General features: G+C 42.2%; 1 long non-coding RNA gene across 2 annotated transcripts; it reads left to right on the top strand.

Annotated features, from left to right (window-relative positions):
• Positions 1-13114: 13114 nt before the first annotated feature.
• LOC140116511 (uncharacterized) lies at positions 13115-17180 on the top strand. Of its 2 annotated transcripts, none has more exons than XR_011852784.1 (2): positions 13115-14141; positions 16992-17180. It is a non-coding gene; the product is annotated as an uncharacterized lncRNA (long non-coding RNA). The 2 variants fall into 2 exon arrangements; XR_011852783.1 differs by having other exon boundaries at positions 16668-17180.
• Positions 17181-17431: the final 251 nt, after the last annotated feature.

The following is a 17431-nucleotide window of genomic DNA, read 5'->3' as shown; positions in this document are numbered from 1 at the left end:
TATCATGCCCGGCCCATGGATAGCAATGGGACCCGTACTCACAATTACTGTGGATGGGGCATTCACGTGGGTCACCGCCCGGGGACTTGCAGCCGAGGAGGAAGAGGTGTTCGGAGACTCCGGCCACTTGTCGTCCTCATACCAGTCGTCCTGCGGGAAGTAACGGTCCTCGTCGGAGTCGGGGATCCGGATCACGCCAGCCGCCCAGGGTCCTCGAGGTCCTTCCTGCAGGGAGAACTCGATGCACTCTCCCGGCTTCAGGTTGTGCAGGCTCTCTGGCAGATCAGGCCTCTTGACGGACCGGCGGGGTATAAATACTTCCCGTCCGGTGTAGTCCTGGGTGGCGAAGCCATAGCCCTTCCGCTTGTCGAAGAACCGGACCATGCCGGTGGTGCGGTTCTTCTCGACCCAAGCTCCAGCTGTAGATCGGCCGGCCATATACCGCTGGGCCTCCTTCTCTCGGCGTCGCTGGTCCGAGACAGCGTCTCGGAGTCGCCGGCGGGCGGCCTCACCTCGGCCTTGAGGCTGCGGAGGTTTCGGTGCTGGGGCTCGTGGTTCCGGTTCAGGCTCGGATCTCCTTGGACGACAGGTAGGTGCCGGAACAGGAGCAGGAACCACCGGAGGGTCAGGAACCACCACAGCGGGGCTAGCAGGCCGCGCAGCAGGAGTAGTAGGCCTCGAAGCAGGTGGAGCGGCAACACTAGGCCCAGGCGTTGGCTCAGCAGGAGTCCGGGCCTCCCCACGTGGCGCCTCCACGTGGACCCGCGGTACCGGGATGGTAGCCGGGATAGGGACGAGGAACCGCCCGGGTGGGATTTGGTATTGCGTCACCGTTTGGTAACATGTCCTGGTGACGAAGGCCCGAGTCAATCCTCGGTGCAGCCGATGTCCAGCGGAGGGTCTTCGGACGGGCTGCGCAGAGACCACCACCATAGTCTCTAGGACCTCATAAAACTCCGGACGCTCCACAGGAGGGAAAGGCGGAGGACCCCACATGGCGTTGTCCTCGCTGTCCAAAGTCCACTCAAGTTCTGGCCCTTCTCTGAGGCAGGGCAGGAAGTCCGCCCCTAGCCAGTGGGAGGAGTCCAAGTCCTTCCCGCCAAGAGCTGTGGCGGGCTCTAATTTTTCCTGCGCCACAGGAGGCGGGGTTCGCGCCCTTCGCGCGTGGGTGGAGCTTGATGCGTCATCTGGGTTTCCCGCCAGTGAAGGTTTTGGCGGGCTTGAATTATTTGCTGCGCCACAGTTTCGGAGGTAAAAATCTTCAGGCGCGGCAGCGCCGGATGTAGCAGAGCTGGTACAGTTCTTGCCAGGATTAACCTCTGGAGTGCGGGAGCGGCGCTCGACAGCACGTGGCAGCAGTATAACACAGTTCATTCCAGAAACACACAAGTCCTTGGGCCTAAACCCGGATGGCAGCAGGGTTAGGCAGCACAGTCTTTTTAATAAAGGAAAGTCTTTAATGCCGTAATAAGGCACAGAAGTATCAATCCTGTTCGTGATGCCACTTGCAACATCCCCCACCGGGGCCTAGCCCTTGAGGTGAGGCCTGGAGACAGCCGGGGCCCGCTGTACCGGAGTGGCTGGCGGTTGCGGCCTAAGCACGCTATGGTCACGGTGCTTGGTACGGGGTAACCGGAGGGCTGTCCTACAGCCTGGCAGGTCTCTAGCAGGGTGGTGTTGACAAGAAAAGATGAGGGAGAGGCTGCTATAGCGGATCTCCCTGGGGCAACCCCTTAATGTCCCGAGTGTGAGTCTCTGGGTGATGGACAGGGTGCCCGGTGATGCAGGCAGGGGTAGTAGCAGGGACCAGACGGAGGCAGAAGTTGAAGGAAACAACTTACAGTTCGTTTATTGCAACCGGCAGGAACTGCAGAAAACGTGCCTTTAACAGGTGGAGTACTGGAGAGGTATTTGGAGGGAGCCACAGGATGTAGATCACCAGCCTGGATGTAAGAGCAGGCTGGGAGGCAGCTGTGTCCTAGAGGATGCTTCAGCTCGGTCCTGGATCTCTTCAGGTATCACCCTTGAAGGTAGGATGATACCCCTTTCCTCGCTACACTAACTCTAGTCTTATTGCTCCACTTCAGGCAGGGGCTAGGCTCTTCCTGCACTGGTCTGGTATGCTAGAGACTCTAAGCTACTGCTCAGCGAACTACTCACTGCTTGTGTCCTGCAGACCCAGAGGGCCTGACTAGGACCGGTCTCTCTCCTGAGAGAGATTTCTCTCTAAGAACCCAGAACATTCCTGGCCAGGGGGTTTTATTACCTCCCTTTGGTCAGGTGGTGGCTGCTCCTCCAATTACCTCTCAGTTCACAGAGACAGGATGTAACACAGACATTGGTTGACATTATTACATCACAAATTAACTTCTGCCTTGCCAGGCAGGATTAACCACTGCAATTTCCGCTGTGTGATGTGGTGACATGTTATGGGGCTTATTCGCAAGCACCCACTCGCCATTGCATCGGCGAGGGTGTTGCACATGTCAGAGCACAGAGAATCATGAGGACTAAGGAACTGCACAAAGAACTCAGAGACAGAATTGCGGCAAGGCACAGATCTGGCTGAGGTTACAAAAGAATTTCTGCTGTATTCAAATTTACTAAGAGCACAGTGGCCTCCATAATCCTTAATTGGAGGAAGTTTGGGAAGACCACAACTCTTCCTCAACCTTGCCCTCCAGCCAAACTAAGCAATCATGGGAGAAGAACCTTGGTGAGAGAGGTAAAGAAGAACCCCAAGATCACTATGGATGAGCTCCAGGGATGAAGTACGGGGATGGGAGAAAGTTCCACAAAGTCAATTATTACTGCAGCCCTCCACCAGTCAAGGTGATGCATATAAAAAAACTGCATACAAAAAAACTCACAAAGGACTCCCAGACTATGAGAAATATAATTATCTGGTATGATGAGCTGAAGATTGAATTTTTGGTCTTAAATCTAAAGCAATATGTGTGGAGAAAACAAGGCACTGCTCATCACCTGCCAAATACAGTGAGACATGGTGGTGGGCGCATCATGCTATGGGGGTGTTTTTTCAGCTGCAGGGACAGGGTTACTGGTTGTAATTGAAGGAAAGATAAATGCGGCCAAGTACAGAGATATCCTGGATGAAAACCTCTTCCAGAGTGTGTTGGACCTCAGAATGGGACGAAGATTCAACTTCCAACAAGACAATGACCCTAAGCACACAGCAAAAATAACAAAACAGTGGCTTCAGAACATCTCTGTCACCATTCCTGACTGGCCCTGCCGGAGGCCGGACCTTACCCCAATTGAGCATCTCAGAAGAGACTTGAAAATGGATGTCCACCAATGTTCACTTTTCAACCTGAGGGAAGTGGAGAATATCTGCAAGGAAGAATCAGAGGATCCCCAAATCCAGGTGTGATCATTCCCATGAAGACTCATGGCTGTACTAGCTCAAAATGTGCTTCTACTCAATACAGAGGGGCTGAATACTTATGACATCGATTACTTATAATATCAGCTTTTCTTGTTTAACAGATTTTTTCTGTCAGAATAACTGGATCTTACCGATTGGTTGCAATTAAACATAGATTGAACAATTTAAACAGGTGTGAACACTTTCCATACCCACTGTATGTAATTATTCTGTTAAATGTAGACCATAAGACCCTCCTGGATTGTACATGGTAGGGACGTGAACTCCCAGGATTATAGTTACACAAAGCTCCCAACCGTCCCAGATTTGACAGGACAGTCCCGATTTTTCACCTCTGTCCCGCCGTCACGGGCAACTGGGAGATTGTCCCGGATATTCCTTCCAGGTCCTGCCTAGTATATACTCTCAATAATTACAATAATAATCTCTGAGAAGATCCCTCTCTATATACCAATGCATTAAGTCTGTCTCAGTGTAACACTTATGGTTAACAGCTCTTAGTTACAAAAAATCCACTGATAGAAAACCACTAAGCTCATATCCTAGTGCAATGATGGCGAACCTTTTTGAGCCTCAGTGCCCAAACCTCAACCAAAAGCCACTTATTTATTGCAAGGTGCCTGCGCAGCAATTTAAGAAGTAATGCATTTCTCCTTGTTCATTGACAACTTTCAATCCTTTAGCCTCCCAAGGACACCGACGCAGTTGAAAGGAGGAGGGCAAATTCATCTATCATTGTAGGAAGATTCTGTAGGAAGATTCTTTGAGTTCTGTCTGGTGAACTTTATTCTGGGGTGATGTCCTGGGTGCCCACAGAGAGGGCTCTGAGTGCCGACTCTGGCACCAGTGCCATAGGTTCGCCACCACTGTACTAGTGGATAGAGTCTCTGTGCTGTGTCTCTATGGCAGGTGGAGTGTGCAGGATCTGGGTTCAAATCTCAGCCTGTGTATAAATTTATTTAATATTTTTGAGAAGATGATTATTATTATGATATTATGGTAAAAATTTGTGGACGTGATTGGGGGTAAAGCTTAGGGGGGATTACCGCGATTTTGTCCCTTTTTCAGAAATGTTGGGAGGTATGCTACTAGCAAAGGTTGGTTTACTAATTGTACACTGCCTGCCTATCCCTATCTGATACAGCCAGGCATAACGGGGTTACCTATGGTGGGATAACTTCCTGTAGTAAGATTTATAGCTCTTCTATATTGTGCGTGCCATGCCCTGACTCCTGAGCCACCAATGTGGTTTCCCTGTATATATCCCTGCTTACAGTCCATGGACTGAGTAGTAAAATGATTTGCTGTTCTCTGTTCCTCATAATGTACATCTGACTATATATGGCCTAAGTACTGTATATACTCAAATATAAGCTGAATTTTTGAACACAATACTCGGGTATATAAAAAAAAATAAACAGAGTACTCACCATTCTGATGGCCCGGGCAGCTCCTATTCTATCTTAATAGCAGCGGCTGACATCACAGTTATGCGCCGGCCAGGCTGTGCGCACGGAGCTGTCACAGACCTGGCAACGGCATAAAGAAAGAAGAGACTCTGCCTACGGAGCTGTCGTGGAACTGCCGCGAACATGAAGATAAAAGAGGAGCTGCCGTCGGAATGCTTAGTAAGGAGTGTATTTTTTTTTTTATGGGCAGGCTATATACTTCAGTGGCTGGCAGGCTATATACTAAAGGGGGCTGCAAGGCTATATACCAAGGCTATATACTAGTGGGGGCTGGCAGGCTATATGCTACAGGGAGCTGGCCGGCTATATACTAGAGGTGCTGGATGGCTATACACTACAGGGGGTGGCAGTCTATATACTACAGGTATTGCACATTACCAAGAGGAATAACAGAGGACAAGGGACACATACACCCTGACCCCTGTATATACATACAGGGGTCAGGGGTCTGATGAAGCAAGGAGAAACACATGTCTGGTGGTGTCCACCTGTCCTCTGTTATTCCTGTGGGTAATGTGCAATAGTTAGTAAGCAAATCCCTTGACTTGCTCTGAGGACTAGACCTTCTATACCTCTATACAGGCTGCAGGGATCTATGTGTTATGTATATTTAGTTATTTGACCATTGGTGGACCTTTTCAGTGTATTTTGTCTTTGTAAATGGATTTGTTTTAGTTCATCTAATAAAGTGTTATTTTATACTTTCTACATTTGGTTTTTGTTTCCTCTTATTTGTGGTACTAAACTACAGCAGTAGCAGCCATAATGATATGCATGACATTATACACATTACATGGCATTATACACATCACATGACATTGCACACATTAGATGACATTATACACATCACATAAGATTCTATGACATCACATAAGACTCTATGACATCACAATGGGTCCAGAGCCTGGAACATTCTAAATCTAAGTTCTAGAGTCTTAGAGATTGAAGAGGACGAGTCAAGGAAAACACAAACAAGACCTTATCCATGAGTGTGACCCCCGTACAGTGCACAGAGAGGGACCTTCTACACCCGTGTCAAATACCAGAAGTTTGAAGTTTCAACCCTCAGCAAGCCCAGACCTTGTGATAAGTGCAAGTACCTACCTATCTACTAGCTAAAGTGATATTACTAATTGTACACTGCCTGCCTATCCCTATCTGACACTGCCTGGCATAGCGAGGTTACCTATGGGGGAATAAATTCCTGTAACCTCATTTCTCCCAGAAATGTATAGGAATTTTATATAAATGTCTAAAATGTTATAATTATATATATATGTTATATTTATAACTTTATTTTCTTTTTTATACTGTACTTTTTTATGCTGAAAGGGACACTGTTTTACCCCAATAAACTATTAGTCGCCTCAAGAAGGATATGAAATTTGCTTTGTAGAATTCCCTCTTTTATGATAAATCTCACCAAAATATCTATTAAAAATCACCTCCAAACTCATGTGCAATTGAGGTGAAAAGTGCTGAGGATTACACTGATTTTAGTCAGTTTTAGAGGTTGAAGTGGAAGGTATCTTCAGATTTTGCTTTTGGCATCATAATAAAGAAAGTAATTTTACCAGACTTGTGATTTTGTAAGGTACGGAACTGGAGATTCAGGCAAAATTCAGACAATTAAAGTTAAAGACATGGTCCAAAATAAAAACCTGATTTTTTTTAATACTATATGGCAGCACACTGTATGTATTTTATACTATATGGCAGCACGTTGTATGTATTTTATACTATATGGTGATATGCTGTATGTATTTTATACAATAGGGCAGCATGCTATGTGTATTTTATACTTTATGGTGGCATACTGTATGTATTTTATACTATATAATGGTATGCTCTATGTATTTTATACTATATGGCGGCATGCTGTATGTATTTTGTACTATATGGTGATATGATGTATGTATGTTATACTTTATGGCGGCACGCTGTATGTATTTTATACTATATGGTGGCACGCTGTATGTATTTTATACAATAGGGCAGCAAACTGTATGTATTTAATACTATATGGTGGCAAACTGTATGTATTTTATACTATATAATGGTATGCTGTATGTATTTTATACTATATGGCGGCATGCTGTATGTATTTTATACTATTTTTCCGCATGTTGTATGTATTTTATACCATTTGGCGGCATGCTGTTTGTATTTTATACTATATGGCGGAATGCTGTTTGTATTTTATACTATATGGTGGCACGCTGTAGGTATTTTATACTATAAGGGGGTATGCTGTATGTATTTTATACTATATGGGGGCATGCTAAATGTATTTTATACTATATGGTGGCATGCTGTATGTATTTTATACTATAAGAAGGCATGCTGATTGTATTTTATACCATATGGCGGCATGCTGTATGTATTTTATACTATATGGTGTATTTTATACTATATGGTGGCACCCTGTATGTATTTTATACTATATAATGGTATGCTGTATGTATTTTATGCTATATGGTGGCATGCTGTATGTATTACATACTATATGGTGGCACACTGTATGTATTTTATACTATAAGGTGGCATGTTGTATGTATTACATAGTATATGGTGGCGCGCTGTATGCATTTTGTACTATAGCGCTGCACACCGTATGTATTTTAAACTATATGGCAGTATGCTGTATGTATTTAATACTATATGGCAGCATGCTGTATGTATTTTATACTATATGGTGGCATACTGTATGTATTTTATACTATAGGGTGGCATACTGTATGTATTTCATACAATATGGCGGTATTCTGTATGTATTATATACTGTATCGTGGTATGCTGTATGTATTTTATACTATATTGTGATATGCTGTATGTATTTTATACTATATGGTGTCACGCTGTATGTATTTTATACCATATGGCGGCATGCTGTATGAATTTTATACTATATGGTGGCATGCTGTATACTAATACTTAGCACTTAGATCTAATGGTAAATATTCTACTTGAAAACATTGAGATGTTGGAATTGCTATGATGACTGAATTACAGGATGAAGACAACCGTCTGTGGCTTTGGTCCGACTGCTCCTTTCAATTGAGTGGCCCCTCAATGTTATAGAAACGGGTGGAGGACATTGTCTTCATTAGAATGGGCCTCCCTGTGATGCTGAGGCAGTTTGGACTCCACTACTTATTGTACAGGGGGTTAGCAGGAAAATCTTCCTCAACCTGGACCTGGAGTGGAATCTGTGCTTTAGCACCTCATGGGTGAACTGTAGTTATGTCAGTAAGTTATGTTTTTATCTGTTATGCAAATTCTTTTGTGTTCTGAACTCAAGCACAAGAATTAATCTCAGTGTAAATACCGGGAGGTTTCCAAATGGCTTGTCCGAGGTGCCACACGGCCCCTGACTCTGGGAATTCTTATGAGATCAGACACAAAGGGAGGAGTGTATGAGAAACCTACCCATGAGTCGTACTCTGAATGATGTATGTGTGATGTTGTGTTGGAAGAATTGATTTGTTTGTGTATAAGGGTACGAACACAATGGTTTCGCCTGTGAACTATTACTGTAAATAGTTCCTGGGTTGAGTGAAAGAACATGAAGGTTGGTCTAACTCATGGTAGTGAAGACAACCTGTGGTACGCGGGCTACGGTCCATGATAAAGGGACCCTTCTTGAAAAGGGGTGTCGGAGAGACGACCTTATCCTGAAAGAAATGCGTATCAACGAATGACATCTGTTTGTGTTGTGTCCTTTGTCTTTGAATTTTGATGGTTTGTTAACAAAGTATAAGAGTTTTGTATTTTGTAAAACTAACCTAATACTTTAACTGAAAATAAAAAATATCCTAAGTTTCTGTACTGATTTTTACAGCGGAACGAAACTTTTACTGTTGTTTGAGACTTATTACAGGATTCTGGAGAAAGGTAGAAATTTTCTGTCCGTTGTTTCCCTGATCCACTTGGTTCTGAGCAGGAGCGAGACGCATCATTAAGAGACAGATCTCAGGATATAAGTGATTTATCCTGTCCCAGGTTCCCTTTTTTGCTAATAAAATGTATTTGTTGAATTGTGAAAAGTATTGTTAAATAGCTACATAGTTGTTTAAATATATTTTCATGGGATTAAAGGGCATCTACCTCGAAGATAAAGGACTTTATGCAAATGAGCCTGAAAGCCATAGAGCTCCATAGGTGTTAATGGGGCCTAGAGCCCCTCAGGCTCATTTGCATACAGTCTTTTACCCTAGTGGTAGATGTCCTTTAATATATATAGTGGTTATGGTTTAAACTATTAGCAGGATTAGGACTGTGTCGTCTTACAAGACATTCTCTACAGAGCCAATGTCTATTTATATGATTGCTACAAGAGTAAGTTTATACTATACAGGGGTAAACATGTCACTAGAGAACATTGTGGGGATAGCATATATGTGATAAGAACTGCATATTTTTATGTTATAAATAAGGCAAATGACCAGTTTACTACATGTTTTGGAACACTAAAACATTGTCATCCAAGGTTAAAGGAAATCTACCATTTGTTGTTATGCATTATGAAGCAAACATACCTTGAGAAAGCTGTAGCTACACTGATGCAGGATCATATCTTGTTTAACCCCTGATCCCAGTGGTTTTAAAAAAACAAACTATTATATAATTCAGGACCTTAGGAAAGCTGGGTGCTGCTGGCTGCGGTGCATAAACACATTACATGGATCTCCCTGAACTGTCCAGATAGGACTAATCAATCTGATCTGGATGAGTCATACACAGGGCCAATTCTAGGGTATTAGCTGCCCGAGGCGAACAATTGAAGAACAACCTTCTCTTTTAAATACAGCCCCTTCCTATATTTATATAATATACAGCCTCCTACCATTTTAACATAATGGTTTACTCTCAAGTTATATTATGTACAACCCCCCTGGATTATATAATATGTAGTTAAAAGCCAGGTCATATAATGTCCAGCTCACCTCCCATATTATTTATTATAATGCCCCCTTTATTATATAATACACAGTTTTTTCAGCAAAACCACTCAATTCAGGGACTAAACAAGATATGTATCGGCATCAGTGTAGCTACAGCATTCTAAAGGTATGTTTGGTTCATAAGGCATAAAAACAAATTGTAGTTTTCCTTTAAATATGCTACTGAAAGCATAGGGATAAAAGATTAACTATGATAAGAGCAAAATTACAGGATGAAGACAACCGTCTGCAGCTCCGGCTCGACTGCTCCTTTCCATTGAGTGGCCCCTCAATGTTATGGAAACGGGTGGAGGACATTGTCTTCATTAAAATGGGCCTCCCTGTGATGCTGAGGCAGTTTGGACTCCACTACTTATTGTACAGGGGGTTAGCAGGAAAATCTTCCTCAACCTGGACCTGGAGTGGAATCTGTGCTTTAGCACCTCATGGGTGAACTGTAGTTATGTCAATAAGTTATGTTTTTATCTGTTATGCAAATTCTTTTGTGTTCTGAACTCAAGAACAAGAATTAATCTCAGTGTAAATACCGGGTGGTTTCCAAATGGCTTGTCCGAGGTGCCACACGGCCCATGATTCTGGGAATTCTTATGAGATCAGACGCAAAGGGAGGAGTGTATGAGAAACCTACCCATGAGTCGTACTCTGAATGATGTATGTGTGATGTTGTGTTGGAAGAATTGATTTGTTTGTGTATAAGGGTACGAACACAATGGTTTCGCCTGTGAACTATTACCGTAAATAGTTCCTGGGTTGAGTGAAAGAACATGAAGGTTTGTCTAACTCATGGTAGTGAAGACAACCTGTGGTACGCGGGCTACGGTCCATGATAAAGGGACCCTTCTTGAAAAGGGGTGTCGGAGAGACGACTTCTATCCTGAAAGAAATGCGTATCAACGGATGACATCTGTTTGTATTGTGTCCTTTGTCTTAGAATTTTGATGTTTTGTGTTCACAAAGTATAAGAGTTTTGTATTTTGTAACACTAAACTAATATTGTAACAGAAAATAAAAAATTCCTTAAGTTTCTGTACTGATTTTTACTGTTGTTTGAGACTTATTGCAGGATTCTAGAGAAAGGTAGAAATTTTCTGTTCATTGTTTCCCTGACCCACATGGTACTGAGCAGGAGCGAGACGCATCATTAAGAGACAGATCTCAGGATATAAGTGATCTATCCTGTCCCAGGTTCCCTTTTTTGCTAATAAAATGTATTTGTTGAATTGCGAAAAGTATTGTTAAATAGCTACATAGTTGTTTAAAAATTTTTTCATGGGATTAAAGGGCATCTACCCCGAGGATGAAGGACTGTATGCAAATGAGCCTGAAAGGCTTTAGGCTCCATAGGTGTTAATGAGGCCTAGAGCCCCTCAGGCTCATTTGCATACAGTCTTTTACCCTAGTGGTAGATGTCCTTTAACATATATTTTGGGTTATGGGTTATACTAATAGCAGGATTAGGACTGTGTCATCTTACAAGACATTCTCTACAGAGCCAATGTCTATATTAATGCTATAAGAGAAAGGTTATACTATACAGGGGTAAACATGTCACTAGAGAACATTGTGGGGATAGCATATATGTGATAAGAACTACATATTTTTATGTTATAAATAAGACAAATGACCAATTTACTGTATGTTTCTGAACACTAAAACCTTGACATCCAAGGTTAAAGGAAATCTACCATTTGTTGTTATGCATTATGAAGCAAACATACCTTGAGAAAGCTGTAGCTACACTGATGCAGGATCATATCTTGTTTAACCCCTGATCCCAGTGATTTTAAAAAAACAAACTACTATAAAATTCAGGACCTTGGGAAAGCTGGGTGCTGCTGGTTGCGGTGCATAAACACATTACATGGAACTTCCTGAACTGTCCAGACAGGACTATTAAATTTGATCTGGATGTCTTATACCCAGGGACAATTCTAGGGTATTAGCTGCCCGAGGCGAAAAATTGAAAAACAACATTCTCTTTTAAATACACCCCCTCCTATATTTGTATTATATACAGCCTCCTCCTAAATTTATATTATATACAGCCCCTTTCCATATTGATATAATGCTTTACTCTCAAGTTATATTATATACAACCCACGTGGATTATATAATATGTAGTTAAATTATGGTTAAAAGCCAGGTTATATAATGTCCAGCTCACCTCCCATATTATTTATTATAATGCCTCCTTTATTATATAACATGCAGTTTTTTAAGGAAAACCACTCAATTCAGGGACTAAACAAGATATGTTTCTGCATCTGTGTAGCTACAGCATTCTAAAGGTATGTTAGGTTCATAATGCATAAAACAAATTGTAGTTTTCCATTTAAATATGCTACTGAAAGCATAGGGATAAAAGAAAAACTATGATAAGAGCAAAATTACAGGATGAAGACAACCGTCTGTGGCTTCGGCCCGACTGCTCCTTTCCATTGAGTGGCCCCTCAATGTTATGGAAATGGGTGGAGGACACTGTCTTCATTAGAATGGGCCTCCCTGTGATGCTGAGGCAGTTTGGACTCCACTACTTATTGTACGGGGGGTTAGCAGGAAAATCTTCCTCAACCTGGACCTGTAGTGGAATCTGTGCTTTAGCACCTCATGGGTGAACTGTAGTTATGTCAGTAAGTTATGTTTTTATCTGTTATGCAAATCCTTTTGTGTTCTGATCTCAAGAACAAGAATTAATCTCAGTGTAAATACCGGGTGGATTCCAAATGGCTTGTCCGAGGTGCCACACGGCCCATGACTCTGGGAATTCTTATGAGATCAGACACAAAGGGAGGAGTGTATGAGAAACCTACCCATGAGTCGTACTCTGAATGATGTTTGTGTGATGTTGTGTTGGAAGAATTGATTTGTTTGTGTATAAGGGTACGAACACAGTGGTTTCGCCTGTGAACTATTACCGTAAATAGTTCCTGGTTTGAGTGAAAGAACATGAAGGTTTGTCTAACTCATGGTAGTGAAGACAACCTGTGGTACGCGGGCTACAGTCCATGATAAAGGGACCCTTCTTGAAAAGGGGTGTCGGAGAGACGACTTTATCCTGAAAGAAATGCGTATCAACGAATGACATCTGTTTGTGTTCTGATTTTTGTCTTTGTGTTGTACTTCTATGTCTCTGCATTATGACTTTTGATGGTTTGTTCCCAAAGTATATACGTTATCTATTTATCATATTAACTAGAAGTTTTAGAATCCAAAGCACTTGTATATAAAGGTAAATATTCTACTTGAAAACATTGGGATATTAGAATTGTTATGATGACTAAATTACAGGATGAAGACAACCGTCTGTGGCTTCGGCCCGACTGCTTCTTTCCATTGAGTGGCCCCTCAATGTTATGGAAACGGGTGGAGGACATTGTCTTCATTAGAATGGGCCTCCCTGTGATGCTGAGGCAGTTTGGACTCCACTACTTATTGTAAGGGGGGTTAGCAGGAAAATCTTCCTCAACCTGGACCTGGAGTGGAATCTGTGCTTTAGCACCTCATGGGTGAACTGTAGTTATGTCAGTAAGTTATGTTTTTATCTGTTATGCAAATTCTTTTGTGTTCTGAACTCAAGAACAAGAATTAATCTCAGTGTAAATACCGGGTGGTTTCCAAATGGCTTGTCCGAGGTGCCACACGGCCCATGACTCTGGGAATTCTTATGAGATCAGACACAAAGGGAGGAGTGTATGAGAAACCTACCCATGAGTCGTACTCTGAATGATGTATGTGTGATGTTGTGTTGGAAGAATTGATATGTTTGTGTATAAGGGTACGAACACAGTGGTTTCGCCTGTGAACTATTACCGTAAATAGTTCCTGGGTGAGTGAAAGAACATGAAGGTTGGTCTAACTCATGGTAGTGAAGACAACCTGTGGTACGCGGGCTACAGTCCATGATAAAGGGACCCTTCTTGAAAAGGGGTGTCGGAGAGACGACTTTATCCTGAAAGAAATGCGTATCAACGAATGACATCTGTTTGTGTTCTGAGTTTTGTCTTTGTGTTGTACTTCTATGTCTCTGCATTTTAACTATTGATGGTTTATTCCAAAAATATATACGTTTTCTATTTTGTAACACTAACCTAATATTGTAACTGAAAATAAAAAAAAGTTTCTGTGCTGATTTTTACAACTGAATTAAACTTTTACTGTTGTTCGAGGTTTATTGCAGGATTCTGGAGAAAGGTAGAAATTTTCTGTCCATTGTTTCCCTGATCCACATGGTACAGAGAAGGAGCAAGACACATCATTAAGAGACGGATCTCAAGATACAAGTGATCTTTCCTGTCCCAGGTTCTCTTTTTTACATATAAACTTTCCTTGGTAAATTGTAATAATTCTTGTTTAGCTAAATTATTGTTTAAATAAGTTTTTGGGTTTCACACTTTTCTATAGTGGGTTATGATTTATACTACTGCTATTTAAATCTACTGCTCCTTTCTATTGAGTGGCCCCTCGGTAATACTGAAACTTGGGAGGACAGCAGCACAGCAGGTGACGAGTATTTATTTATGGGCCTTATAACTATTAAGGGGGGTCTATTAAGGGGATCACTATTATTGCTGGTAACTTGGGATCCTGTGAATATAGGCTAAGTGGGCACTTTTACTATTGGCAACCGGGGGCCCTGTGACAATAGGCTACAGGTGGAAAAGTAACTATTGGTTACTATGATTAGGTTAGTATTGATACCCAGGGCCCTGTGACCAAAGGTTTCATCTCGCCTCAGGTGGCAGAATGCGGGTCCCTGTAAAGGGCGGCGAAATTTGCCGCTCTAAAGTGGGCGATTTGGGCATCCATTAACGCCCGAATCGCCCACCAGCTAAATAAATCGTGCCTCTCTCTTTAAGACACGAGCACAATTTATATGCGGAGCGACACAGCGCCTTTCTGGCAGCTGCGCCGCTCCGTTCTAATCAGTGACACAGGCGTCATGACGTCATTTAATGTGGCTAATAAGTGCGTGGGGAGGTGTCATGTTATGCTGGGAGGGGGGGGGGGACTGTATGTATGATATGGGACTAGAAAACGTTTAATACTGCGGGGGGGGGGCGCTATATATATCATATGGGGCCATAATTATTTTATACTGGGGGGGGGATGATGGAATGCTATATATTTTATTTTGGGCTATAATTATTTTATACTAGGGGGGTTCTGTATATTTTATATGGGGCTATAATTACTTTATACCAGGGGGGGGGTGCTGTATATATTATATGGGGCCATAATTATTTTATATTGGGGGGGGGAATGCTATATATATTATATGGGGCCATAATTATTTTATACTGTAGGGGATACAGTATATATTATTTGGGGCCAGACTCATTTTATACTGGGGGGTGCTGTATATGGGATACAGTATATTACTAAGCTGGGGGGCTGTATATGGGATACAGTATATTACTAAGCTGGGGGCTGTATATGGGATACAGTATATTACTAAGCTGGGGGCTGTATATGGGATACAGTATATTACTAAGCTGGGGGCTGTATATGGGATACAGTATATTACTAAGCTGGGGGGATGTATATGGGATACAGTATATTACTAAGCTGGGGGGTTGTATATGGGGTACAGTATATTACTAAGCTGGGGGGCTGTGTATGGGATACATAAATTACTAAGCTGGGGGGGTTGTATATGGGGTACAGTATATTACTAAGCTGGGGGGCTGTATATGGGATACAGTATATTACTAAGCTGGGGGGGCTGTATATCGGGTAAAGTATATTACTAAACTGGGGGGCTGTATATGGGATACAGTATATTACTAAGCTGGGGGGCTGTATATGGGGTACAGTATATTACTAAGCTGGGGCTGTATATGGGATACAGTATATTACTAAGCTGGGGCTGTATATGGGATACAGTATATTACTAAGCTGGGGCTGTATATGGGATACAGTATATTACTAAGCTGGGGCTGTATATGGGATACAGTATATTACTAAGCTGGGGCTGTATATGGGATACAGTATATTACTAAGCTGGGGCTGTATATGGGATACAGTATATTACTAAGCTGGGAGGGGACTGTATATGTGTGGCAAGATTTTATTTAAGCTGTAGGGGATCTGTATATAATTTAATTGGGGGGTGAATAAATATATGAGAGCAGGGCTATATAAAAATACATTTATTATATATATATATATATATATATATATATATATATATATATATATCTTCATTAGGGGTTGCTATATATTTGATCAGGGTTGCACTGTATGTAAAATCATGTAAGATAATAACAGGGTGGGATATATTAGTTATAGGATACTAGTTATATTAGTTATATTAGTTATAGTTATAGGATGTCTGTAGGGTTGTTAATTGTTAGTAAAGTTTCAGGTTTACAGGGAGCGGGTGGGGGGGGGGGCGGCATTTTAATATTCGCCTCAGGCAGCAAGTATGCTAGAATCGGCCCTGAAGGGGGAGCACTGTGACTACTAGCTACTATGCATGGCACTGTTACTATTGGAAACTGGTAAGTCCTAGGACAATTGGTTACAAAAAGAAGTGTGACTATTGGTTACTGGGGGGCACTGTGATTATTGTCTACAAAGGGAACTATGAGCTAAAGTGGACTGTGGTCTACTGGGGTCATTGTGACAATATTAGATACTCAGGGTCCTGTTATTATTGGCTACTTTGAGGGACACTGTGACTATATTGGCTATTATGGAGGTGCTATTACTACAGTGGCTATTGTGGGGGAAAATGGGGATTTTATGGGAAGGAAGAGAATGGAGAAGTTAATGATGAAATAAGAAAACCTAAAATTTTATGTGTTGCTGAATCTGTTGTGGTAGGAAGAAGCTGACATGGTGGCTCAGGTAGAAGACAGAGAAATTCTCTAATCAATGATGTCATGTGTGGGTCAGCAGATTTATAGTAAGTGCTGGTATTACCCATGAGCTCACAATTCTGCAGCATCTCCTCTGTGCTGGGAATCTCTGTTATCTTCTCCTATGATGGAGACCTATGTAGAGACGTATACGTGTCTTATACTATGTCAGATGTTTCATGCAGCATCAGACCTGCCCCCCCTTCCCACTCCCCAAAAATGATAATGGCTTCCTATGATGTAAATGTTGCTGTTATTTGGGTAATGGGTTTTCTTCTCTATTTTTCAGGTGTCACAGCTGGCGGGTCAGGACCTTGCCCTCAGGAAGAAGGGGCAGCTTGGGCATTCGGGCAAGCTGCACTTAAGAAGAAGGGCTAAAGAAAGATTTGGGTTTAAAGGGCAAATGTCAAAATGTTTTTAAAGTTATTAATGTTAAATTGTGTCAAATAAAGCTGGGGCCACCCACAATTTCCCAACATGTCGTAGTAAGGTGTTTTTACTTGGTAATGTGAGGCTGCTTGCCCGCCAGGTGGTAATGGGGTAAGATAGTCCCCGCAATCCTGTATCTTTGTAGTAATTGGGGATATATTAATGTGTTTAGGTCATTATTTTGGTTCTAGTATTTATGAAGTTATCTTAGTTTTTGTAATGTACCAACATAATTGGGTTAAGAACACTGCGGGAAGGCCCACAAAATTTGCCAGTCCGTGGCCATGAAATTCCTAATGG

Source organism: Engystomops pustulosus, chromosome 2 (assembly GCF_040894005.1).
Source record: "Engystomops pustulosus chromosome 2, aEngPut4.maternal, whole genome shotgun sequence".
Taxonomy (NCBI): domain Eukaryota; kingdom Metazoa; phylum Chordata; class Amphibia; order Anura; family Leptodactylidae; genus Engystomops; species Engystomops pustulosus.
This window is presented reverse-complemented; position numbering and strand designations above follow the sequence as displayed.